Here is a 10,301-nt window from a genome sequence, read left to right as displayed (position 1 = left end):
TTGGCCTTAAGAAGAGCACAGATGACAGCTGTGCACCAGCTCCTTTCATGTAGATGTCAAAAAGTCCTTCGTACAGGAACAGGTTTGTAACCTGTTCCTGATATGGTTGACTCTTCACTAGGAAGTCAGAACTGAAAGGAGCCCTTTGGACAATTTCAGAAATCAAATTACTTCAACCAACAAAAATAACAATCATTTGATTAATGGAATGCATTTAGGACACATGGAAAGTGTTTAGGACAGTCCAGACAAAAAAACCAATAATTTTAAACATGGATTTCAGTCACAAATGTACTGCATAACATTGATAAAATCATTATTAAGAGTTACATAGCATAGGTTAAGGAAATATGACAGGATGAAATTACATGATTAATAAATCTCCTTACAGTAAGATTTTCTTTAAAGAGGGAGAAAATCCAGTCCACTGTTTTCCTGTCTCATATTGCACTGAAAAATATAAAATCAGTTACCTAATATGTTTGATCCAAATGCCGGGGGTCTTGCAATGTTTCAGGTGCAGTCATCTGAAATAAGAACAATGTTCAGGGCTCTAATGGGTCAGTTTACAAGGCTGCAGTCATAGGCCTCCAGGAAATCCATTTTGACTTAATCAGCTTTCCAATTTTTCAGGTAAAATATAGCAGTTATGGATCATATCCAAGAACGAGGACATAGTAATAAAAAGATTCAAAACATTTTGCATAGTGCTCACAATTTTAAATCAAGATATTATTTTAGCAAGTATTAACACTTGTTTTCCCTCATGTTCCCTCTTCCTCCCCCTTTTTTGGTACTATAATAAAAACTCTTCTCCCCTTGCTTAAAAGCACCTTATGATATCCATGTCTCTGCAGATATTCTGCAGCAAATTAAATACATGAAATATTTCTATGTGACAAAACTACTGTTTGCTGAAATTACATTCTGCTACAGCAAAAAGACACTTCTCAAGGTGCAGCACTATTAAATGTCTTTCAGCATCTTCTGAAAAGGAAAAACATTCCCTAGTGTAGCACTTACCTTCTCTTTTTCAGTGCAACTACCATGGTCCAGTGCTTGACCATGTCTCAGCTGATTAACTCAGAGCATGAGAAGCAGCAGCTGAGATAAACACTGAGAACAGAGGCTGCTCTAGTATATCACAAAGTCACTTCTCTGCATTTCTGGCAAAGTGTACAGAGATTTTTCTGAAAGTTAAGCCTAACTGTATTTCACATATTTTTGTTTACCTCTAAAGTTCATGTGCAATAGAAAAAACTGAAAACAGATATAAAACTTGTGCATTTCTGAATTTGTTTGGTTAACAGCTAGAAGGACTCATCTCATTTTCAAGGTGTCAGGCAGAGAATCGGAAGAGGCTCAGAATGATTGATCTGTGTGTGTCTTCCTCTTACTCCTATATATTTTTACTACACTGCCTTTGGAAAAAGTCATTGGGAATAAAAGTTTTTTTGTAGAAACACCATATTTACTTTCTTCTCCAAACAGGCTGCACCATTTTGTGAGGAGCTGGTGGCAATTGTATTTGTTAATCAGTTGTAGATCTGTGTGATCTCCTACTAAACACTTCCTTTTCACAAAAAGTAAGAGGGTTATCTGGACAAAGAACTTCTAGTTTGAAATTCCTAATGTTTTTCATTTTATCACATTGGAGGGTAAGATAGCAGTTTTACCTGCAGCCATGCAGTGATTTCGATTGGATACTATTACTATTAGACACATTGCCCACATTCTAGGTATTTAGGTAGAAGTAATAAATTAAATTACTAGCAAGACATCAAGATGATACAGCGGAAACTGCTTTGTCAAATTTACAAGAAACTTAATTAATCTTGGTTATCAAACTTCCAAAGTTCTCTAGATGAGGAAAAGTTGTTTCTGTCAAAGAAACCCATAATACACTTTACTCAAGTAACCATGATAGCATGGATGAAATGCAGTCAAAATCAGTATCTCCTCCTGTAGGCAAATTGCTCTAGTTGCCATAGGGGCTGGCTCTTATCTGTAGAAACCTGTGTTTCATAAAAGAGTGTCCTTGCATATGTTTTTGAGTTGAATTTTGCTTCTATTAATGCAAAAAAAATTTCCTGTCATAGTTACTGCTTTTACAGTTTTGCTAAGGACAAGTGGTAGACTTTTCTGTTTCTCTTCTTTCACTTCATTGGAGTGCTAGATCCTAGATGGTTTATACCATGGGTCAAAGTCCTGGTCTTCAGCTCCTTTCTTCTACCATTCTGTTCTTCTCCACTAAGTAATGCCCTCTCTGCTACTTTTTAAATCATAGGATGGATATTTGGATATTAGCAATGATCATGTAAATGCTTTATTTCATGTTCCAGTTTCATATTGCAGATATTCCGAGTAAAGTCACCAAGAGACTAGTGAGAGCTGGAATGTTCTCTCTCTCTGCTGAAGCTTGCTTTAATCATCAGTGTGAGCCAGCACCTACATTTTGAATATGATAGCTTAGAGCCCATAAATCAAAGGGCTGAAGAGCAAAAGAGACCAACAGACTTTCTTATGCTGACCCCTGCCCTCTATATATATGTATATTTTTTTTCCACACTGATGTAAACACAGCCCCTGGCATATGCAGTGAACCCTCCTGCCGGAGTTGGCTTCCTTGTCTCATAGAAGGGGCTTGTTGGGGTTTGGGTTTCTTTCTTGCTTTTTATTTATAGAATTTTTTTCCCCATAAGTTGCTAGGAAACTAACTACTGAGTACTTATGGGTACTTAAGAAAAAACAAAAGAAGCTGCTAAGGTAGGGAGAGGAGTGTAGCACCTGGCTAAACTTCTTTTGTCTCTTGAAGTGTCTCTCTTGGGGCCAGGTAAAGGACAGGGTGGGGGCAGCTGTGCTCTTACTCTTGACACTGGAAGGAGGAGGGTCAAGCTGCTGTTTACTTCAGGGAGAATTCACTGCCACAGCCGGAGTCCAGTCCTAGGGACCTACCACTATCTGCTCTTGTGCCCGGGAATCCTGAGCTCACCTTCTGTCCTGCTGGAGCCAGCCCCACTGTCCCACCCCCATTGCATTTTCAGCGCTGCTCTGGGTCTTTGCTACACTGCAGCCCCACACCCCCTGCTGTGGGAAGACAGATCTCTATAGTGCTAAAGGCAATCCTGCCTCTGATACATTGTAGCTGTGTTAATTATCAAAGAGTGGGAACAGCCTTGCCCTCACAGCTGGGTGTGATAAAAGAGTGAGTTAGTTGGTAGGGAGTCAGTTGGAGTCTGTTGGCTGTGCTATGAGGAGGAAGGGACAGGAGGTTGTGTGAGGGACAGATAAGGTATGAGGGACAGGCAGGGTCAGGTGGCCGTGCCAGGGATAGGAAGCAGTGAGCTGGAACTGCGGGAGAAGGAGAGAAAGAGCCAGAGCTGTGTGGAGCTGCCCAAAGGATTGCTATGTAGAGGAGGTATGAAAGACTTCTAGATAACATGGTGCTGATACTTGAGGCCTTCTGAAGTTTTTATTGAAGCACTCTGAGTGCAGTAGCCATCATGACTATAATACCCTGCCCTGCTAGGACAGGGATCTCAAAATCTCAGCTACCACCATGGAGCTTCTGGTACATCTCATCCACCAGCCTGGGATTTCCGCTCATTCCTGCCATTCCACCTTGGTGCACCTTGGGGTCCTGCAGGGGCACTGGGAACAGACTGCTTTGGGGCTTTGTGAAGCAAAGCCTCTCCTCCATCCCTTCCTGTCTTGGCCAAGAGGCTGTCATGAGTTTCCTGGTTCTGTTTTGTTGTTAATGCCATAGTTAGTGTTGTTTGTTTGCCTTGTTATATATACTAGTAAAGAGCTGTTATTCCTATCCTCCTGTCTTTGCCTGAGAGATCTTCAATTTCAAGATTATTATAATTTGGAGGGAGGGGGTTTGCATTCCTCATTCCAAGGGAGGGTCCTGCCCTCCCTTGCAGACACCTGTCTTTCTAAACCAGGACAGGCTTTAGTTTGAGTCCTTGCCCTTCTTCTGTCCTTCATCATAATAAGGTAATTAGACCCACAACTTAGACTTGTTGGCCAAAGAGGAGGTTAACATAAAGTGTTGATGAGAGTCATATTTCCCCTGAGACAGAGAAGTGTTCTGAGAGAACTCCTTTTCCTCTATTCCACTATTTCCATTAGTTTGACAAAAAAAGTAGTCCTACTTCTCAGTGCCAAAACACAGTAAATTCAGCGAAGAAACTGGTTAAATTAGGAACAAAGGCATGGAAAAAAATTATTTGAGAAAAAAAGGGTTGCTATATTTTTATTGTTTAGCATTAATCTAATATTAAAAAATCAGTAACAAATTTTTGATATGGCCTGTGGAATTTACTGTCTAGCTAGTGTTCTTGGTGTCTAAATTTTTCTAGATTTAAAAATACCACTAGATTTCTGCATGGATAACCAATATCTAGAGCTAGCAAGAAAGCAGCAAATTTCAAGCTTCATTCTTTGTTTGTTAAAGATACATATGAATTTTAAAGTAGAAGAAAATAATTGCATTTTTTCTTATTATGAATTTTCTTGCCTTTTTTTTTCTAATTTGGATTCTACTGAAGATATTTTTTGGAATATATGCAACATGACTGAGTCTGGGCAGTGGTTTCTTTGGTTTAAGTATAGCATATTTTAGAAAGACATCTAATCCAAATGAGGAATGAATATCTGAGCTTTTTTTGATCTTTATTTGTAGAAGGCAAATGCCAAGCTTCACAGAAGTCAGGCTGCATTTTAAAATTAATCCTGTTCCAAGGCAATGAATTTTTATTTGAATATATTCAATGAAACCCCATTTATGTATATCTTTGCAACCTGGAAATTCTACCAAAATTAATCCCATTGAAGTTCCAGTAAAATGTAAATCCTAATTCACTTGTGAGGTAGAAAGGAGTTTAAGTTCCAGTACAATAGTTTGTACTTCACAAACTTGTATTTTTTTCTTTTTTCTTTTTATTTATTTATTTATTTATTTATTTATTTCTTGACTGAATTTAGCTCCATTTTGCTGTGCTGATCCTATTTTCCAATGGTAAAAACTTGGTCGTTAATTTTTGCCTTTATTTTCTGGAGGCTGGAATCCTTCTCAGGGTATGCCTGAAGCACATGTTCTGTATTAAACCAACTAAAATTAAATGTATCCTTAAAATTAAGCTGATGCTTATTCTTTGCTTAATAAAAATGAATTAAGCATGTGTTAACTATTTACTGGGATTGAAATCTGCATGCTGAGTTAGAGGATAGACTTTTTGGATTAGTTTTTAACAGTCCTCTTCATAAATACACAGATGGAGCATTCAAATGTCCTGATTGCTCACATGTTCTCATGATCTGTAGCCAGGATCTGGTATGGATTTTTTTCAGTTCAGTCAGAACAGGACTTCATCTGGAAAGCAGCAGATGGAAGGAAGGGAGGGAGATCCAAGTTTTTAATCCTTTTTTTCTTTTTTTCTTTTCTGAACAGATGTTGTTGAGATGATCGAGCTACAGAGCCACAAATCCAACCAAAAACTGGATAAAGAAATATATACAAACATATGTTGATACTTGGTACATGGTTAATCAGGCAGGCTACACTCATCTACTGGTGACATGAATATCTCCCTTGAATATAATGGAATTGACAGGATTTTTAGAGCTACTGTAGAAGAAGAATTTAATTTTCTGTGCTGTTTTGATTTGTCATTCAGTTGAGAAAAGCTAACAACAGTCAAAATTACTTTAGTAACAGTTAAGTGGTTCAGCACAGGACCAGGAAGTTGGTGAACAACAAGCTGAAAAGTATATGGAAGAAATTTTACCAGAATGATGGGAAGGTTATGGCATATGGCTCAGGTTCACAGACTTTGGGGCCATAATTTCACTGCCAGATATCAGGTGGGTTACTAAATAAATGGAAAAATAATTGTATGTTATAGGGTTTGCCGATGACTTAAGGAGTATTTTTCTAATTATTAATTTTCATAAAGATAAGGCTATTAAATTAGAACTATGCTGATCTTACCATGGTGGTCATGATGAAGTAGTTCTGATTTTGACAGGGATATATTTATTGCATCTATGTCTTAAAAAAAATAAATCATTACTTCAATGATAATTCCTTCAAGGTAAAGTATAAATGAGACATCACTTCTATTTTTTTGCAGAACTCACCAGTTAAATTAATATATGCAAAACTTTGAAAAAGTTACTAATTACAGCTTATTAAAGCTTCTTCTACATAGTAACTTCCTTGTCGAAATTCAGTAATTATGAATGAAGGAGATCCCAACAGGCACCTGTTTTACACTTGAAAGCTCAGAATTACTGCTCTACAGTTAGATTTTGTGCTATGTAACATAAGTCGAAGGAGGAATTATACAACAATAGTTCTGTTAGCTTGTCTGGGAAGACCAGAAATGGAGTTCAGGTTAGATGGGAGAGGTTGTTGTCACTACACAAAGTTACGACAGCAATATCCATGGCCAGAAGAAACAATGTAATATGGAGAATACTTACACTTAATCAATATTTACTTTATTTTGGAAAAAATGCCTCCGGATCCTTAAAATAGAAAGCATTTAACTGCAAAGCATTATACTATATGTATAAAAAGATTCTGGTAAAATCTAGGTCATATCTGACTGACCGTACAAAATAAAAAGAAATGTCCTCAATTTCTTGAGATATGAACAGACTACTATAAAAGAAAATAATTAGAGTCTATATAAAAGATGTAAAAATTTGAGGTTTTTATAAATACAGAAGGAAGAAAATCTAAGCAAATTCACCATGAATATTGAAGGGTCTAATTAATTAATGTTCCTGACAAAACATTGTGAAATCTAAAACAGTTAAACACCAGGAATGCCTAGAAAATAGTTTTGTGGGGAAAATCATACACAAATGTATAGTATTAAAAAACCCACAGTCAGAGCAGCCTTCTCATAATACATGGAAATTATTTGATTTAAAATATTTCAGGCCCCTTGTCTTTATGGAGTTTGATATTTTACAAAGACTGTGAAGTACCTACCTCATGGGTACTCATTAGAAATGTAGAGATTTAAGTGCTGTATACAATAATTAATTTTATAAAACTGTCATAAAGCTATATAAATACTATAGTTTTCTTTAGGAAAGATAAAAGATATTGCTTCCATCATGTCATACATGTAATTGTGGACTCCACCAAAACCTGCCTATGTATTTAGCATTTTATAAACAGGCCCTTACCCTTGTACTGATAAGATACCAGAAAGAGACAGAAGTAAGAAGGACAGCTGACAATATAAACATTTAATGGAAATTATGGTAGCCAGAAAAATAAATTTAAAACTTTTTCTCTTAACCAAATCTGCAATTTCTGCACTTTAAAAATATATAGCAAAACTCTCTGTAGGAAAATTGGCAAAAAACAAGGGCTCAAGCACAAGATAAAAATGGAAATTAAGGACAGCCTACAGAAAGCTATTTGAATAAAGGTCTTAGGGCCATAACTTTATCAGAATTGAAGCCCTGAGACAAGACACACTTACTTCACAAGAATGAAAGAGAAGGGTGCATGACACATAGACCGTAAGAAAGATACAAAGAAATGAAATAAACAAGATGCAAAGCATTTTGGTGAAATTCTAAGATTGTGTAACTGTTGTAATCTGTTTAAGTTGTAGTGTTACGGGACAGTTCTGTACCCCTTGTTGGGTCTGAGTTTGTGGCTTTATCCCAAATGTCGTTTGCTCCCCAAGAACTGTCAGTTCTGTTAGACTCCAACACTTTTTTCCTGAAGTTTCTAAGCCACTCTTTAAATGGACCAATCTCTGTCAGAACCAGTTTTGGGGATTCCACTAAACTCTGGCATGTCATTCACCCACATAATTTGTTTTCCTTTCACTGATTTTCTATTAGTTTGAGGCTCTCCCCTGTTCTCCCCCTGCTCTCTCCTTATTGGTCAGAAGTTGCTTCTTGCCCCTTGAAACCTGCCCATTTTTAACCTGCTGTGCCCAGCGCTGGAGGTCTGTCTGTCATTGGTGATTAGGGGAAATAAATCTATTTGGCTCACACAGAGCAAAACTCTCTCTCATTGGAGCATGTTAGAAGAGCTGCTGAGAAAGCTTTGATTGCAATGCCTACAAGGGACCCCAAATTAAGTTATGTTAATATTAAATGGTCTCCTCTAAAATAGTTTTTAGATTTTGTAGAAAGGCTTTGGATGGCAATCGAACAAGTGGAGAGTTGGTTGGTGCAATTAGAAGTCATGACAGAGATGGCACAGGCCAATGCAAATGACACTTATAAACAGATCATATTGAGCTTGCCAATGGACCCGCCACCCACCCTGGAAATGATGGTGTAGGTGTGTGCAAAAAGAGCTGCCATTCTGGAGCCACAGAAGAGAGGAGAGGGATCACAAAGGATGGTTGCTGCAGCAACACCTCACAAACAGCACAATACACCACTCCATTGTTTTATTTGCAGACAGGAGGGACACATTATTATATTTCAGTGGGACAAGGGCCAGAGGGACCCCCTCTTGATTATAGAATGGGTGTTCCTCAGTCATCTACAGTCCAAAAGTATCACAAAGCCACAAGAACTGGTGGCTCAGCTAATCAGAAAAGCAAGAGGAAGGCTATGTGAACTGGTGGAGCGTGACATGGCATATATTCACTTGCCATTCAAATATCAGCAGGCAAATTACCAAAAGAGATGTTGGAGCAGTTGCTCCAAGAAAACGAGGCTCTGCAGTTTGCTTTAGATAGCTACCCTGGACAAATTTCAATTCACAGTCCAGCTCATAGATTTTTTCAATTTGGATTTTAAATTGGTTCCAAAAGAGAAATTGAGTAGGAAGCCACTTAAAGCACTGACAGTTTTCACAGACGTGTCCGAGGATCCCACTGGTCTGTGGTAACCTGGAAGGATCCTCAAACTCAGCGGTGGGAGTCAGACGTTGAGGGTTCTCCTCAAATTGCTGAGTAGCCAGGGCACTTGATAGGTTTTTCAAAACGTTCAGTTTAATCACTGATTCAGCATATGCAGCAGGGATAGTGTCTGGAGCAGAAAATTTTGTTTTAAGAGAGATCTTGAACCTAAACCTCTTTAACTTGCTCTCAAAAACAATCTATCTGATCTCTCACCAAGAGCAACCATAATATGTGATGCATGTGACATCACACACAGATCTGCCAGGCTTCATTGCAGAGGCCAATCAAAAGGCTGATGCCCTAGCTGCTCCAGTGGAAATGGCCAGCTTACCAGATCTGTTCCAGCAGGCCAAGCTGAGTCAACAGAACTTTCCTCAGAATGTGCCTCATCTGATCTGCCAATTCCATCTAAGGTGAGATGACAAGGTCATGATGACAAGGCCATTGTGGCATCATGTCTTAATTGTCAAAAGTATGCTGTCCCATCTTTAGGCTCAGGGGTCAATTTCAGAGGACTTAGTAGTTGTGAGGTATGGCAGACCAATGTCACGCACACATCCCAGTTTGATAGATTAAAGTACATGCATGTCTCTGTCAATACCTTCTCTGGAGCAGTCTATGCCTCTGCCCACATGGGGCAGAAGGCCACGGATGCCCAAAAATACCTGGTGCAAGCCTTCTCCATGCTGGGGATCCCCAAGGTCATCAAAATAGATAACGGGTCCACGTATGCCTCCAAGGCATTTGATAAGTTCCTGCAGCAATGGGGAGTAGAAGATAAAAAAGGTATCTCCTAATTCTCCACGCATCAGGCTATAATTGAAAGAACACACTAGTCCCTGAAGAGAGTCCTTGAGAGGCAGGGGAGAGTGGGGTGCTAGCACCATAACTGAGGTTGTGTAAAGCCCTTCACACTGTCAACTTCCTGAACTGCTCTTTTGAAAACCTAAACCCTCCAATGGTCTGGCACTTCAGTCAGAATATTTCCTTGCAACTGAGAGAACATCTTCCAGTCATTGTGAAAAACCCAGAGACATGGGAGGGAGGTAGAGGGCCCATATGAACTGGTAATCTGGATATGTGGATACGTGTGCATATCCATGCCCTCCAGCCTGAAATGGGTCCCTCAAAAATGAGTAAAACCCTATCTCCCCAAAACATCTAAAGGGTCAGCAAACCAACCTAAAGACGTGAGAGTGGCTTCATTAAGGAGATGCTGACGGGAAGAAGTGGAGGAACCTGAGTCCTGATCCTAAATCCATCCATCAGATGTTTTCAAGTTGTTATTGTGTAACTCTTTTTTCTTTTTTGAGGTTACCCCATCCCTAAGAATGCTGATGTACGTCTTATTGCTCCTGGCAATCTTCGTCCATCTTTGGAAGCGCGGATTGTCCCTCAACCCCG

At 38.9% G+C, this 10,301-nt stretch overlaps 1 long non-coding RNA gene across 2 annotated transcripts; it reads left to right on the top strand.

Moving 5' to 3' along the window:
- Positions 1 to 3,325: 3,325 nt before the first annotated feature.
- On the top strand, positions 3,326 to 10,301 carry LOC310906009. Of its 2 annotated transcripts, XR_014589323.1 has the most exons (4): positions 3,326 to 3,418; positions 5,456 to 5,868; positions 9,246 to 9,310; positions 10,211 to 10,301. It is a non-coding gene; the product is annotated as an uncharacterized lncRNA (long non-coding RNA). The 2 variants fall into 2 exon arrangements; XR_014589324.1 differs by lacking the exons at positions 9,246 to 9,310; positions 10,211 to 10,301 and having other exon boundaries at positions 5,456 to 5,995.

This window comes from Zosterops lateralis, assembly GCF_965231275.1.
Source record: "Zosterops lateralis genome assembly, chromosome: 2".
Taxonomy (NCBI): domain Eukaryota; kingdom Metazoa; phylum Chordata; class Aves; order Passeriformes; family Zosteropidae; genus Zosterops; species Zosterops lateralis.
This window is presented reverse-complemented; position numbering and strand designations above follow the sequence as displayed.